The sequence below is a fragment of the Bidens hawaiensis genome, unplaced genomic scaffold (genome assembly GCF_021521415.1).
Source record: "Bidens hawaiensis isolate Kalapana, Puna unplaced genomic scaffold, B.hawaiensis_p1.1 tig00024798_1, whole genome shotgun sequence".
In the NCBI taxonomy this organism is placed as follows: Eukaryota; Viridiplantae; Streptophyta; class Magnoliopsida; order Asterales; family Asteraceae; genus Bidens; species Bidens hawaiensis.
In genome coordinates this window covers 97,676-114,536 of record NW_027493915.1, presented here as the reverse complement: position 1 = coordinate 114,536, position 16,861 = coordinate 97,676, and the positions used below count along the sequence as shown (strand labels likewise).

At 40.2% G+C, this 16,861-nt stretch overlaps 1 pseudogene; it reads right to left on the bottom strand.

The window, feature by feature from the left end:
• LOC143569899 (uncharacterized) overlaps positions 1 to 16,861 on the bottom strand; it is a 97,426-nt pseudogene that overhangs the window by 41,929 nt on the left and 38,636 nt on the right.

The window sequence follows — 16,861 nt, the reverse complement described above, 5'->3', positions numbered from 1 at the left end:
GATTTTAGATGGTAAAAGGAGTTTAGCTCATAATGAGTATGATGATAGACATTAAGATGATTGATGATAACAAATACATGATTAAACTTAGAACAATCTAACCAATTATAGATGAATCTTCATTCTTAATGATGGTAATAATGGTTGATGATGATGGTTGCTGGTAGTGATCTCCAAGCCTTCAAACTCATCACTAGATCTTCAAAGTGAGTGATAGTGTGAGTTTTTATAAGAGAGAACCGAATAGATTTCTTTTCAAGGCACACCAAATGAGTGCAACATGAGCCACTATTTATAGGCAATCTGGATAGTGAGGCACGGCCCCGTGCTTGATGAGCACGCCCCCGTGCATTTTTATGACATGTGCTAGATTTGTTTTGTCTTTTTGGTGAGGTGGCAACGGCCCCGTGGTTGGTAGGCACGACCCTGTGATTTTTAGTGACATGTGCTCAATTCTTGTTTGTCTTTTCTGTATTCTCGTCCACGGCCTCGTGCTTGATGAGCACGACCCCGTTCTTTAGCTTCCAGATTTTGTCTTTTCTTGTGTTTAGAAGCATGGGGGCGTGTTTCTTTGTTTACTTGTGTTTTCTTCTGTTTTTCTTCGACTTATTGCTTGTTTCTTCGTTTGGGGCTTGGTTTCACCTGAAATTATCTTTTATTATGATAAGTAGCCTTTTATGCTATGTTATTTGATAGAAATTGCAGTTTTTAGATATTATTTGATGCCGAAAAGATGTATATTTCTATGTACATCAAACATCCCCACACTTGAACATTGCTTTTACTCGAGCAATCTTCTTATAAACATCCTCTAAAAATAGCAAGCTTAGATTATAACCATCCCTTAAGTGAGCCCCAAGAAAACAAAACAAAATAACCCATCTTTATGTTAGTGATAAATACGAAGGTACTTTTGTTTTTGTGAGCTTCCGTTTATGCAAAACGTCACGTTCTCACAATGTTCACTCATACTCGATTTTATATCTGATCATACCTGTGATGTATGTATGTATGTGAGCACTCTTAGTCCAAATGTAACCTGTGATAAATAAGCTTGTAACAAGTTCAAATCTCCACCTTTCAAAGGGTTGCATAGATCAAAAGGTAAAAGGGTTTGGTTTTGTGTGAGTAGGGATTTGGTATTTTGTGGTGGTTCAAGGGTTAATGAGGATGGTAAATACAACTTCCACTGATTGTCGGGGGCCTTAAGACGTCTTCAATGGTTAGCTCCTTTTCTCCGAGTTTTTTTTTTATTATATTCCTAATGACTCTTTTAAGGTCAAATTGTCAAGACTAGTTTTATCGAGGATGTGGATCAATTCTTCCTCAATCCTGTTCTGAATATAACTTCCAACTCTAATGGATCGTTCGGCTTTGAACCTAATAGCCCCCACCCTCATTAGTTTGGTATATTCATGCTGAGACTGAGTTTGACTTTTTCTTCATCTTCCTTCGTGGGACCAGTTTCCGCAACCCAAGCATCGTTCATATCTTTTTGCTCTTCTCTTCATTGCGTTTTTGGAAATTCCACAGAATGGTGGCCTTTGTTCGTCTTGGCGCCACTTTTTCCTCACCTCATTGCTAAAGAGAAAGATTCTCTCCCTAAGCTCTGGAGGCAATCTAGGTTTTGTGAAGTGTATGCAACAAAGGAAATTGAAATCGAAAGAATGCATTTCCAGTTCTTAGGGTCTTTCGGTAAAAGACCAGTGTTGTATTTTACCGGTGAAAATGGATAAAGTGATCGGGTTTTTGGTTTTTGTAATTTGGTAATGGGTTTGATGGAATTGTGTAAATATTACCTTCTTCCTTATAATTGCGACAAGTTCTAAATCACACGAAACATATGACTCACTCAAAGCTTCCGAAAAAATGTTTATATATGGCATGAGGTTTATCTCACAGTAACGGAGGAATTGGGTATTAACGCCATATTTTGCATAAATTTATTCTCAATATTACAAAACTTCTTTTTACTTTTTTCACTTTCTTGTAATGATTGGTTATTTGCAAAAATTTTCTTAGTTTTCTCTTTAGGTTTTTGAATAATCTTTGTTTGCTGCAAAAATATTTGTTGTTTTAGAGAATTTTTATAATCAATTGGACAATCAATTGGTCAAGTAATTCCCCTCCTCATACTTGAATCTCACATTGTCCTCAATGTGACAAGATTCATGAAAATATAAAAATTCTAATAGAGTATTATGGGTTAAAATGGAGAGTTACTTCCATACTGGTCAACGAAATTTCGACAGAGCGTCCCCTGTTTTTCGTCCGTTTTCCTGTTTTTGTATATGTATAATATAAAACTGCAAACATCCACAAACAACCAAGCATAAACTGCTGAAAATCGGGTATGGAGTCATCCATCCCTTGCCCTATCGGGCTAAATTAGTACCTAGCATAATGTATTTGGCTCCCATGGCCATAAAAAGTATCCAAACCAACATAAAAACAAACAAATAAGTACGCCATAAAGTAAATTGTTTAAAGCACACATAATAAGTTCATAAAATACTACCAACCCATGCCCGTATCCATGCCCAACCTACCTGTGTCGCCAATCATCAGTTATCCGTGTCCGGGTCAAACGGTCCCCACTGCCTGTCCATGCGATAGCCCAATCGTTCAATCTCTCGCCTCGTTGCTTCATACTCGGCTGCTCACTGTGCATCGGAGGCAGCCATTTGCTCGTTGATCCTGTTAAATGAGGCGGTAGTGTTAGTTGAGAATTGATCGATCAATCCATATATACCCTCCAAAGAGTATCGGCTATCATGTGATGAACTGGGGCCGGCCCTTGATGAAGATGGGCCTCCTCTCTGATGGTAAGTTCGGCGTCGGCTCTGTCTGGGTGGTGATTGTCGTCTTTCGGGCACATCTTGTATCATCATTTCAGCTGGGTCTTCCGGATCCCAAATCTGGTTATTCTTATCACAAAACCTCCACACATCGGGGTTCATTCCTATTCGTTGAATCATCTGCATGCTTTCACAGTAATCAAGATTGAGAGCTATCGGGTCTGGGCTTCGAGTTCCTTCTGTATCTGCACCATAGGCTTCATAAAGGTTGCGGATCCACGAACCACCGAAGATCGGAGTTTTTCCTCGGGCACTCGCATTTGTCATGAATAGTTTGCAAAATAGCATTGTGATATTGCATGCTAGATCGTTTTTTATGCAGTATAATGCCCAAATATCCCTCATGTTGACAACCCATTCACTCTGTCCTCGGGCTATGACGGTGTGACTGAGCAAGCGGTGGATGTGCCTCATGAGTGGGTCACGCAGTGCGGTGCTTTTTGAAAGGCTTGGTTTTTTACTCTGTTGTCCCATAACTCAACCGTTCCCAAGCTTCTTCCCTTATGTCACCTGCTTCAGCTTCATCATCATCACCTTCATCGGTAAACGTTGTTTAGCCTCGAACCAGATGTCTGTGTTGGTGCATTTTGTGACCGTCACTATGCAATTTTGACCAGCGGAGACGAAGTGGTAAAGTTAGAAAAACTTCACCATAGGCGAAGTTAGAACAACATCGCCATTGGCGAAGTTAGGACAACTTCGCCTACAGGCCCAAGCCCAAGCCCGCAAAGTTGGTTTGTCTATATATATGTGTGTCATGTTTAGGGTTAAGTAATCCAGAAAAGTGAATGTGTTTTATGTAGTTGTCATTGTCTAGAGAGAAACAGAGAGGGAGAGTCGTGTGGGACGGCCTGAGGTAGAGCTCACCTCGGGTCGGCCGTGTTTTTGTTTTTGTTCGGTATGTAACGTGTTATGGTTATATTATAAAGGATCTGCAGATTCGTTTACCCCATTCGTGTATTTGTTTGTGTGTAATCGTGTTCTTCGTCTCCAACACCATAAACGAGTCTAGGAGGATTCTGCACTCCTAGACCTCGTGTGGATCTCGTATCGATCACCAGTGACTCCCTAGGGGACTTACAAGTGGTATCAGAGCCTTAGGCTCTTATGCTATGGTTCGAGATATGTGTTTTGGTGTTTCTGGCCCATTTCTGATGTGTTTTTGGCCGAACAGCCGTCGTCGGCGAAGTTGCCGCTGAAATTTTAGGGTTTTGGCGAAGTTGACTTTTCTGGCGAAGTTGACTTTTTGGCGAAGTTGACTTCTGGCGAAGTTAAAAAAAAATTGTTTGGTGTTTTCGTCCGAATGGCCAGGTTTACACGATTATTGTGAGACCGAAAACGTTGTTCCGACAACGAGTGAAACTTGATATCTCTTGGTCTTACGTGTGAACAAATATGGGTCAACTCTGGATCTAGAGTTGAAGTTGCGAATGGGATATTGATTGAAACTGGATATTGACACATTTGGGTGTTTTTGGGCCAAGAAATAAGTGTTGTTCGAGGTTGACTAACTGAAGAAAGTCAAATTTTGTTCGGGTTTTCTTCATTACTGGATTGCGGTCAGAGTATATTATTTATGTTATTTTCAAGGCGTTCGAGAATTGGATCCTGAAAATGTGGGATACGAGCATCCGAGATGCTTATTTATTAAGGTGAAAATTTTGGAACAAGTTGGATTTAACCGGGAATCACATTGTTTAAGTTCTTGATCGTTATCCCTGGTGATTGAAGATGCTTCGGATTTATTAATGGTCATGTGTGTAAGATTCTGTCAAGGTGGTTTTGTGATGAAACTGATCACTTGATGCTGAGTAGTTGAAGATAGAACCTTATCTTACTATGCAATTCCGACTAGTTGGGTGAAGTTGTGGAGGGAGCACAACTTCACGTGTTGGTGAAGTTAGAAGAACTTCACGTGTTGGTTAAGTAAGGAACAACTTCACGTGTTGGTGAAGTTAGGAACAACTTCACGTGTTGGTTGAGATGATCGATTAGGCACGGGGATGCGGGTCAAAGATCTCGATAGATATAGTTCGGAGGAGCTTACACTAAAGGGGAGATCTGATATGGAAGACGCCGGGTGATTGGTAGATTTGTGGAGCTACAAGACAGTTTCAGACACGGCTGGTTGAAGACAAGATGGATGTTGCATGTATATGTGAAATTCAAGTTTGAAGATCACAGTGCAATCGAGTCCTACCAGAAGAAGAAAAAAGAAGATCATCAGTTAAGGGGGTGTCTGTTGGTGTATGTTTTGTAACAGATGATCTTTTGTGTTTGTTAGAATTGAGAGCAACGGTCAAAGGGGAGTCTGTTGGTGCATTTTGTGACCGTCGCTATGCAATTCTGACCATCGGAGACGAAGTGGTGAAGTTAGAACAACTTCACCATAGGCGAAGTTAGAACAACTTCGCCATTGGCGAAGTTAGGACAACTTCGCCTACAGGCCCAATCCCAAGCCCGCGAAGTTGGTTTTTCTATATATATGCGTGTCATGTTTAGGGTTAAGTAATCCAGAAAAGTAAGTGTGTTTTGTGTAGTTGTCATTGTCTAGAGAGAAACAGAGAGGGAGAGTCGTGTGGGACGTCCCAAGGTAGAGCTCACCTCGAGTCGGCCGTGTTTTTGTTTTTGTTCGGTATGTAACGTGTTATGGTTATTTTATAAAGGATCTGCAGATTCGTTTATCCCATTCGCGTATTTGTTTGTGTGTAATCGTGTTCTTCGTCTCCAACACCATAAACGAGTCTAGGAGGATTCCGCACTCCTCGACCTCGTGTGGATCTCGTATCGATAACCATCGCACCGCGGGGACTTACAGTCTGAGTCGGTTTCCTCGGTCGTGTAAATTCCCAAATCAATTCCGAGCTACGTGACAGAAGTTTTATGCCATATACCCCCACATCGGAACTCGATTGCCTCATTATCCCACATGTCAAACCTTTTCTTTTTCATATTGAACGAGGCCAGGAATTCCTTTGTAAGTTCCGTCATCGCTTCCCCTGTTTGGCCTAAAACCTGTCTCCAAGGTCCCTTCACAATGTTCTCATAACGGTTCCATTGGTTGATGTGTCTCAGAGTGTCTTCAAAAGCTAGAAGTTGGCTTCTGGATACCTGTTGTTGAGATACGTTAATCTCGTGTTTGCTTGTCGGTCCTTTGCTTTGCGGTTTCCGAAGACTAGGAACGCATGAACTTCTTCTCCATACTCGACCATCTGCAATTTACACCCAAATTAGTCAAAACTCATGAAAAAATTTTCAATTTGCTGAAACAGAGAGCAAAGCACGGCGGCGTGCTTTCAGAAGCACGACCCCGTGCTGTTGCTTCTGGTTCAGTTTCCTTTGTTGTTTGACTTTTGGTTGACCACGATTCGTGTTTTTTTGGGCACGGCTTCGTGTTTCTAATACTGATTTCTAACTTACTTAGAATCGAACCCTCGTTCTAACAGGTTATATCAATTAGGTTTAATGGTGTGTCGGGTATTTTATGCCAAACCCGAATTGTCTCTTTCAATTAAACCCTAACCATCAAACATTCAATAATCTATTCATTATATGCAAGCAAAATAACCCATATCCTCTTTGGGTTTTGACCCTATTTGGTTTAATTGAGTGATTTTAGGGTTAAACTAAACCTAAAAATGACGATTTTGAACAATGCAATCAACATACCTTAGGTTTAGAATTGAAGATTTGATGAAAAACTTAGCGAAATATTGGATGGTCGGCGGTTTATTTTGGTTCAGAACGCAGTGAATGTTAGGGGTTGGTGGTTGTAAAAAGTTATTTTGTTAAGTTAGAACTTGTAACTGTCCTGTGATGAAAAACACGGCCCTGTGCTTCTCGAGGCACGGTACCGTGCTGCTTAGTGCAGACAGTATTGTTTTTTTTTTGTTTCATTTGTCGAACTGGTTTGTTTTTAACTGTGTTTTATTTTCTGGTTAGTTTAACATGGTAATTAAAAATTATAAACTTCATTAAAACATAGAACTTAAAACTAAAGACATAATTAAACATAGATGAAATGAAAAGTACAACAACAACTCTCGATCCTAACATATAGTACTAGCGGAAACAACTTCAACACGAAACAAAGTTACAACTTCAACGGCCACCACTTCCGAACAAGTCCTGAATGTGTGGTGGTGCTCGTTTGGCTTCCAAAAGTTCGTCAAGCTTTTTGTTGAGCATAACGATTTCTCGGTTGAGAAAGTTAAGTTTGGAAGTCACATCTTTGTGGTGGCCATCCACAACATGGAAGTTCTCGAGCCTAAGCAGGTCGACTTTGTTAATTAACTCGACTACTCAAGCCTCGGTTTTCATATTGCTCTCAACTTGATCTCTTATTATGCATTGGAGTCTCATGACCTCCTCCTCAAGGTATGAGGAGGATTCATGTTGTTTCCCTTTTTTCACTGGTCTTCATTCAACCATTTTCCCTTCCATTTAGGTAAGTTGTGTTTGGTGTGAATGGAATAGTGAGTTTATGCATGCATTATATAAAGACTGGAAAGTTGAACACGGCACCGTGCTTTTAGAAACATGGCCCCGTGCTGCTAGAGGAATGAATGTTTCTGAGTCAGAGAATTGTACGGAGTCAGCGCGTATCATGCTGAAGATTCTGGGGTGACCACGGCCTCGTGCTTAGGAAAGCACAGCCCGTGCTTTTTATCACAGTTACTTTCTTTCTAATTTCCAGCAAGATGCAAGATCGGGAATTCTTAGAATGACGTTTATTATGATAATTTAAAAGTTTGGTCATCTAAAAATTACTTTTCATTAAAATAAATGTCCTAGAACAATTACGGGATAAGCCCGGGTTTTCCTAAGAAAAGAAAATGTTCGGGTTAAGCCCGAAGTCCTAACACATTGTGCTTAATGCACTTGTTTACACATAAAAACAGAAAATTAATTTTCTTAGAGTTCCCCGAAAGGCTCTCCTCCTCCGAATGGTCATGGTGGTGGAAAGTACGTGAAACCGAGAACTTGAAACTGGAGTTGTTCGTTGATGTCTCGGAGTTCCATTTTCATGTTTTCCACTGATTCGGTGAGTTACACGAGACGCATCTCAGCAAGGAGATTCATTTCGGTGAGTTGTTTCACGAGTTCTTGAAGTTTCAAGAGAAGCTCGGTTTTGGAAACATGGCGGGCATCGTTTCTCGGATGTCGGGAAACGGGGATTGTTTCACTCATCTCAGTTGGCATGTTAAATTTTTAGAGGTTATTGGTTTGGTTTTGGTTTGTGCAAAGAATGCAATGACACAAGGTGCCTTTTATAACCAACTAGTAAGCCAAGCACGGTACCGTGCTTTTTGAAGCACGCCCCCGTGTCTTTGTTCTGACAATTCTGTTACAAGCCAGTCTGACTGAGATTTTTGCAGCGAAGATGCCGGTCCGCATTTCTAGGCACGGGACCGTGCTTTTGAAAGCACGCCCCCGTGGTTTTTTTAGCTCATTTATTTACAAGGCCTAGTTTTGTGAAGGTCTTGGCCAGACCTTGTTTCCTTGATTTCTTATTCAAGAAGTTTGGAGGGTTAATACCTCCAAGACTTCTTTAAGTGGGTCGTCGATATATGGATTTAATCGATGTCCATTTACCCTGAACTTTTGGCCATTTGAATTTGAAATTTCGATTGTCCCATAGTCAAAAACTGATTCAACTATGTATGGTCATGTCCATCGGGATTTCAATTTTCCTGGGAAAAGACGTAAATGATCGCCAGTTTGAAATTTTTTGTTTCCTTTTAAACGGGCGTCGTGTATGCGTTTAGTCTTTTCCTTGTAAGATCAGGAATTTTCGTAGGCCAATGTTCTCAGTTCCTCGAGCTCACGAATTTGATCTTCCCGGTTTATTCCGGCGGACGTTAGATCAAAATTCGCTGCTCTAAGGGCCCAGTAGGCTTTGTGTTTTAATTCTACTGGTAGATGACATGCCTTCCCGTAAACGAGCTTGAAGGGTGGCGTTCCTTTGGGAGTTTTGTAGGCCGTCCTGAGGGCCCACAAAGCGTCATCTAACTTTTCTGCCCAATTTTTGTGATTCATTCCTACAGTTCTTTCTAAAATTCTCTTAATTCCTCGATTTGAGACCTCTACCTTCCTACTGGTCTGAGGGTGATATGGTGTTGCTAGTCGGTGATGGACCCCATATCGTGCTAAGACTTTTTCCATCAGAGCGTTACAGAAGTGGGTACCTCTGTCGCTGATTAGGGCTTTTGGAGTACCGAATCGTGAAAATAACTTTTTCAGAAATCGTACAACTACCCGAGCATCGTTAGTGGAAAGAGTTGTGCTTCTACCCATTTAGACACGTAGTCGACTGCTACAAGGATGTACTTATTCCCGAATGAGTTAGGAAATGGGCCCATGAAATCTATTCCCCATACATCAAAGATCTCACAAATTTGAATGCCCTTTTGAGCCATCTCATTTTTCGATGAGATGTTCCCGGCTCTTTGACAAGCATCGCATGCTTGGATCAAAGTATGTGTATCTTTGTATATAGTGGGCCAGAAAAATCATGCATCAAACACTTTCCTGATCGTAGTGGCGGTACCATGGTGTCCACCTGTTGGTCCTTCATGGCAGTGTTTGAGAATGTCTAAGGCCTCCTTGCCTGCTACGCACCTACGAATAACTTGATCCGCACCTATTTTAAACACGTATGGATCTTCCCTGAAGTAAAACTTAAGATCAGAGAAGAATTTCTTCCGCTGTTGATGGTGAGCCCCTTTCTTAGGATTCTACAAGCTAGGTAATTTACGAAGTTGGCATACAAAGGACTTTCGTCGTTTTCTTCTATGACTTCTTGAATGCGCATGAGAATTTCATGTGGGAAATTATCATTGATAATTTCTTTGTGAAGTTCTTCAGGAGTTGGACATTCTAAGCGTGATGTACATTCTCTGCCCCCTTTTTGTCCTTGACCTCGATGTCAAATTCTTGGAGTAGTAGGATCCATCGGATGAGTTTGGGTTTGGCATCTTGTTTGTTGAATAGGTAACGTATTGCGGCATGATCGGTGTAAACTATGGTTTTGGAAAGAACTAGGTATGATCTAAATTTTTCAAAGGCAAATACTACTGCTAGTAACTCTTTTTCTGTTGTGGTTTAATTTTCTTGTGCGTTGTTCAGAGTTTTACTTGCATAGTAAATTGGGTGAAAGTGTTTTTCTTTGCGTTGTATGAGTACGGCTCCAACTGCAAAGTCACTTGCATCGCACATGATTTAGAATGGAAGGGTCCAATCGGGTGTGGTCATGATTGGTGCGTTGACAAGTTTGACTTTTAATGTATTGAATGATTCAACACATTCCTGAAAGAAGACGAATGGTGTGTCTTTCTCCAGAAGTTTGGTCATAGGTCTTGAGATTTTTGAAAAGTCTTTTATGAAACGACGGTAGAAACCTGCGTGACCTAGAAAACTTCTAATGGCTTTGACTGAAGTTGGAGGTGGAAGTTTGGATATGGTTTCTATTTTGGCCTTATCAACTTCTAGTCCGTCTTGAGAAATCTTGTGACCGAGAACAATGCCTTCCTTTACCATAAAGTGGCATTTTTCCCAGTTGAGCACTAGATTTACTTCTTCACACCTAGCTAACATTTTCTCTAGGTTTTTCAGACAATGATCGAACGAATCTCCAAAGACTGAGAGGTCATCCATGAAAACTTCCATAGAGTTTTCGATCATTTCATGAAATATGGCCACCATGCAATGCAGGAAGGTGGCTGGAGCATTACATAGTCCAAATGGCATTCTTCGGTAGGCGAAGGTTCCGTATGGACATGTAAAAGTGGTTTTCTCCTGATCCTTAAAAAACAGTAGAACATTTTTCCAGATAATCGCTCAAGCATTTGATCTATGAAAGGAAGTGGAAAATGATCCTTTCTTGTGGCGTCATTAAGCTTCCGGTAATCAATGCAAACTCGCCAGCCTGTGATGGTTCTCATTGGTATTAGATCGTCCTTTTCGTTTACTACGACCATCATTCCTCCCTTCTTGGGTACTACTTGAACGGGCCTAACCTAAGGTGAATCCAAGATCGGGTAGATTAATCCGGCATCAAGCAGTTTGATTACTTCCTTCTTCACCACATCTTGCATGTTGGGATTGAGACGTCTTTGATGTTGGACCACGGGTTTGTATTCTTCCTCCATGAGGATTTTGTGAGTACAGAAAGAAGGACTGATGCCCTTGATATCCATGATCTTCCATGCGATAGCCTTCTTATGGTTTTTAAGAACCTTAAGAAGTTAGTCTTTCTCTTCTTTAGAAAGGTGAGAAGAAATAATTACTGAGAGTTGAGAATCTTTTTCTAGAAAGGCGTATTGGAGATGTTTTGGTAGTTCTTTTAATTCTAAGGCTGGTGGTTCTTCGATTGATGGTTTTTATTTTTCATTGTTTTCAATGATTTCATATATCATTTCTGATTCTTCATGGTAGTTATTTTTGAGATTTTCGTTTTCTAAAATGGGTTTGTTGAGTATTTTGTCTAAGACTTGTGTTTCTAAGGGAGTATTGATGGAGGAATCTCGCATATAGCAACTTATGATGGAATCTATGAAGTCAACACAGTATAAGGGGTCATCGTGCTGTTGCGGATATTGCGTAGATTTTCCTATGTCAAAAGTGATTGCCTCGTCATTGACCCTGAGAGTGAGTTTGCTGGTGCAAACATCAATGATAGCCTTTGCGGTGGCAAAAAAGGGTCTTCCTAAAATTAGAGGTACACTTGTTTGATCCCGTGTTTCGTATCAATAACAATAAGAACGAACAGATCCCAGATCTGTGTTTATAATATTAATACGATTAAGGATCTAGCTCATAATTAACATTGATTCAGTGTTATATATGTGTATCTATTATCAATATATTAGTATTGGTGTTTGTATAAGATTAGTGTGAAGCTTGAGAGAGAGATTGGACAGCCATTCGTTAATTAATCTCCCTAAAACTTCTTTTTGAATTGTGAACAGGAGTTCACTATATATAGAAGGTGACATGGTTCGCTAACATCCCCTAGCGAACCAGCCTCTCCTTCGTTACATACATTAACATAGCGAAACACCCCCTGATTCGTTAACATCCCCTAATGAATCAGGAGGGAATACATTTAATGTCTAGTTCGCTAACATCCCCTAGCGAACTAGACTATAACTTAACGAACTAGCTATTAAATAAATTAATTATTACATTAATTAATAAACAAAAACGTTAACGATAAATACAAAGACTCAAGACGCAAAACCATGCACTAACAGACACCCCCTCGTCTTGAGCTCTTTGTCTTTAAATTATTTGAAGCGCTTGGACTGCCAGTCTCTGCAACTATGAATTCCATGCTCATGACACACATGAACGACTCGTTGGAATTGCATAGCCAGGTCGTAATCTTCTCGGCGCTCGATCAAAATCTGCTTCCTGTGTAGCACATCATTGTCTGTCTCTGATAAATTAACCAACCACATCGGGTCGATTATCTTAATGAGTTCAGTCTTCAGTCCACTTCCAAGAACAATGACGGGCTCGCCAGTACGATTGTCATAGTACCAGCGGTTGAAGGAGAGATGCATATGTTGAGGCATCGTCTTCACAGGAACCTTTTTCATCGTCTTTGGCGGCTTCACTTTCAAGACAAGTTTCTTCCAGCCGGTCCTTGGATCAATCTCGTCAATGCGCTTACGTCTTGGGACCTGGGGCATGAAGAATTTGAAGCCATGATTGACCTCGAACAGTAAGTGTCGGTGAAACCACTCAGCTGTTCGGTAACCCCCACGATTGATAAATGGACGTCTCGCGAGGGTACGAACATCCCACCGCGGCAATGTAAGAACATCCATTATCTTCTCGTAATACTGGACACCCTTTTCCCACTTGACTATACATACTTTAAGGTCTGAATCATAAGCCCATGAAACAACGTCACCGTGTACCTTTGAAACGGTCTTGAAGGTAGTCACCTGATTAGCCTTAACCCAAGCAGCAGCAGTATCTTTTCTTTCTTGATCTACATAACGATAAGCACTAATAATTTTACCCACTTTATGACGTTTGAACCATCTTTCTACGTCCTCATCAGTCACTTCTTTAAGTGAGGGTACTGTTCGCTGCACAACCTTTTCCAATTCATCCTCAGTCTCTTTAAACACCTCTTCTTGAAATACCGGAGCACCTTGATCAACGTTCGTGTGTTGATACAAGTCCGGGTACTCATCAGCAGTCACATCCTCCATCTCAATGTCCTCATTCTCATAAATAAAATCCGTATTCATAAACAACGGATCCTCATCCAACCCTTCTTCATTCACAACCTCAACATCGGGCTCAACCTCTAAAGCATTTAGCTGATCATCATTTAGCCCAAGTAGTATAGAAATCTGCTTCCGTGTCAAAGATCTTTCTACAAACTCCCCAACCTTTAACTCATCTCTATTCACCACACTCTTAACCACCCCTGATCCATCAACAAATATCACTGTGTTAGCTGCAATCATTTCAATTGGCTTGGCAGTTGTTGGATCTTGATAAATAATAATTTGTTTGCTCAAATCATCACCGCCACTAACACCAGCACCAGAGGATGAACTATGCGATTGTTTAGGCTCACCTCTTGCACCAGATTCATCAGGATCATCGTCATCATTCTTGAGTTTCTTGAGGGCATCTTCTTTACAAGTTAATTGTAAAATCAACTCTTCTTGTTCCTTTAATTTCACCCCCTGAGACTCAACAATCGTATGCAACGACTTAGTCTCCTTCTGACAGAAAGAAATATAACTCATCATTCGTCGTTGATTCTCCATGAGTCGTTCTTGATTTTGACGGTCAGCTGCCATTTGATTTTCATATAGATGTAGCAGATTTAGCAGCATTTCAGTTTGACGACTTGGCGGCAAGTTGTATAAAGATGGATGAACAGGTTGAACTGGTCCTTGAGGCCGAGTAATTCTCATAAATGAGATATCATTAGGCGGAGGTGGAGAAGGAGGAGAAGTAGTTGTTGGCGGAGGAGGAGGTCTCATTGATGTTGTAGGAGATACCGTAGACAATGCAGCAGGAGGTCTCGGTATCTCGGTTAATGCCATTTGAGGAATAAGACCGAGCCTCTCGTGTGACACCAACGTCGTCGTCAAAGTACGCATCGGAGTGCTAGTAGTTAGCGGCACCGCCGAGCTTTGAGGCGTTGTATGACGTGGTGGTGAGGTTCCAATGATTACCCCAGCCCCAGCAGACACACGGGACTTCTTTGATGGTTCACCAGTAGCTATAGCTTTACCCTTTCTTTTTCTTTCCAGCTGAGCTTTCATGGTGGCAGCTAGAGCAGCATCGACTGCAACTTGTTGTTCTTTAAGAGCTCGTTCACCAGCTCCACCATCACCATCATTCCCATCATCATCTCCACCATCATTGTTCCCACCTTCTCCCCTTCACGCTCGGAATCCGAATCATCATGAATCCAGCGTTCATTAGGAGGACATACATAGTCCGGATTGATTATATGATGTAACGATCCCGACGAAACCAGGGATACCCTAACCGGTAGACGATAGTTACGTCATATTTTATGTCAGGTACATGAGTTACCATGGTAATTATACGAGAATACATGGTTCATTGTACTGATTGTACGTGAATATATAATTCATCGTATTGAATATGCGATAAATCGATCGATAGTTATTGAAACCCGAACGAATCGAGGGTTCAATTATAGACGAGATATATGATATTTAGTGATGTTACGAAGTATTAAAACTTCGGGATAAGTGGATTAAAGCACAGAAAAAGGATTTCGATTTAATAGTACGTCGGTGCGTTAAACGAAACCTTTAATACCAAACCGAGAAAGAGATGATCGATCAAGCCGAAAAAGATGCGCGATAATTAATGATATGATGTTTTAAGTTAATAAAAGTCATGGTTTAAGTTTTTAAAGTTTTTAAATCGGTTTTATATAAATTTCATTTTTAAGCCGAAAAAACGACCGTTTTAGCTTCGTTTTAAGCCGAATTAGGCATTTAACCGAAAAACGAACTGAACCAGATTATCCAAAACATTATCCGGATATCCGAAATCCAAACATGTGGCCTAGAATGGAGAAGGTGGGTCCCACCCCACCCTCTTGACTTCCGATCGGAATACCCAACATTCCCCTAGCCTTCATTTCTTTTTTTTCATCAAGATATCCAACATCCATCTCTTCCTCTCAAGATCATGATCCAAAACCGAGATTTTGGAGCAAGAAAATAAGGTAAAGAATCGAGTTAATCACGTTTCCATCTTCGTTTCTTGAGTTTAATTGCAAGAAAATGAGGTTTCAAACATGAAAACCGATTCTTGCAAGATCAAGTGATGTATACGGGTTATACAAGGGATCTTGGTCCAAGAAAGGGGTTAAACGAACCAAGAACGAATTTTTACGGTTTAAATCTTTGTTTTTGAATCATAACCGAAACTATAGTGTAAGAGGCTTGATCGTGAGTGTAACTTGCTTGGTATTGTGGTATGTTGTTTGTAGGCTCTGTGTTTAGTGGTAGATAAGGCAGAAAGACGAGTTTGTAGCTTGTAGTGGCGGAAAACGAAAGGTATATTCGGTTATGTTCGGTTTTGGAGTTTTTGGACAGATTGTTGATCATTTAGAGTTGGGTCATGAAATTTTACAGGGATGTTCTATATATGAAAATATGAGTTCTGTGAATTTTTGGTAATTTTTGGACAAAGGATGAATATTTGGTGAATTTAATGCTCGGTTTTGGCCAAAAATGGTGAAAAATAGTTAAATATCATGAAAACTTCTGGAAAATTGCAGATAAGCTTTTTATATCATGTATAAGTCACACACAAAATTTGAGGTCCGTTGAAGAAGTCTAAGTAGGCTTTTCGGTTAAACGAGTTCTAGGGTTTTCTAGCTCGGTTTTGATGAAAATGGCATGTAAGAGAGATTTTGGTTCTGGAAAAATTACAGGGGACTATGTGGATGGCAGGGGATATCCAGGAAAAATTTGGGATTTTTCTAAGATCGTTTGGTATTTACGACATATTTAGTGTTTAAATGGTGTTTAAAAATAGATAAATAAATTTTAAATATATAAATTAATTCTGGAAATATATTTATAAAATTCCCCACTGTCAAAAAGTGATTTGTGCAAAATTTCAAGATCCGAGATTAAACGGATAATTATTTGTGCTAATTATCAAACTTTTAAAGTTAAAACGAGTAAACCGGTAAAGTTCGCTTAAGCGAGCTGACTGGTGTATAAAAACCCTTAAAATGGACTATTTTCATATAAATGAGTTAAACAAGTAAAAATGAATCATCCGAAAATAATTCGGATGATTTGAGTAATTTTAACCTATTTTAACAGTTTCCGGTACGCCAAAGACGGAAACTGGTCCCGCGGCCAATCGTGACGTCTAAACCGAGCTATAATTTCACATCTTTAATTAAATTATTAGTCAACCACTTTTTTCGGGTCGTGTGTGACCAAACTCATTTTTGAAACATAAAAACGGATAACCGTGCTAGGCACGCAAAACGAGAAAAACGACTAATAGTAATTGTGACCATGGAACTCTAAACGATATCACAATCTGAGTCCGGAGAAGTATTTCGGGTACAGTACTGGGTTAACAGTGTCCCCAGATGTACCGGTTGATACGGTTAAAAGATTATATAAACAATAAGTGTATAATAACGATCGTAGGGATCATATTACAGATTGGACGTGTTAATTGATAATGATTGTTGTTACCTGCTTGCATGTGCTAAGGTGAGTTTCACGAGCCCCTTTTTCCAAATTGATTTTAAATAGTTTCTCGGGGCGGAAGCATGTTATTACTGAAATGTTTAAATACATACTGAACGCATGGATTTGCGTGGATTTACATATATTTTATTGTACGGGAATCGTATGGAAATGTACTAAGATGGTAATTGTCTGAGTTGCTAACATTCTAAGGCCCCGGAACACGAGTGATTAACTGAAAGCCGGTAGAGTGTGGATAGTACT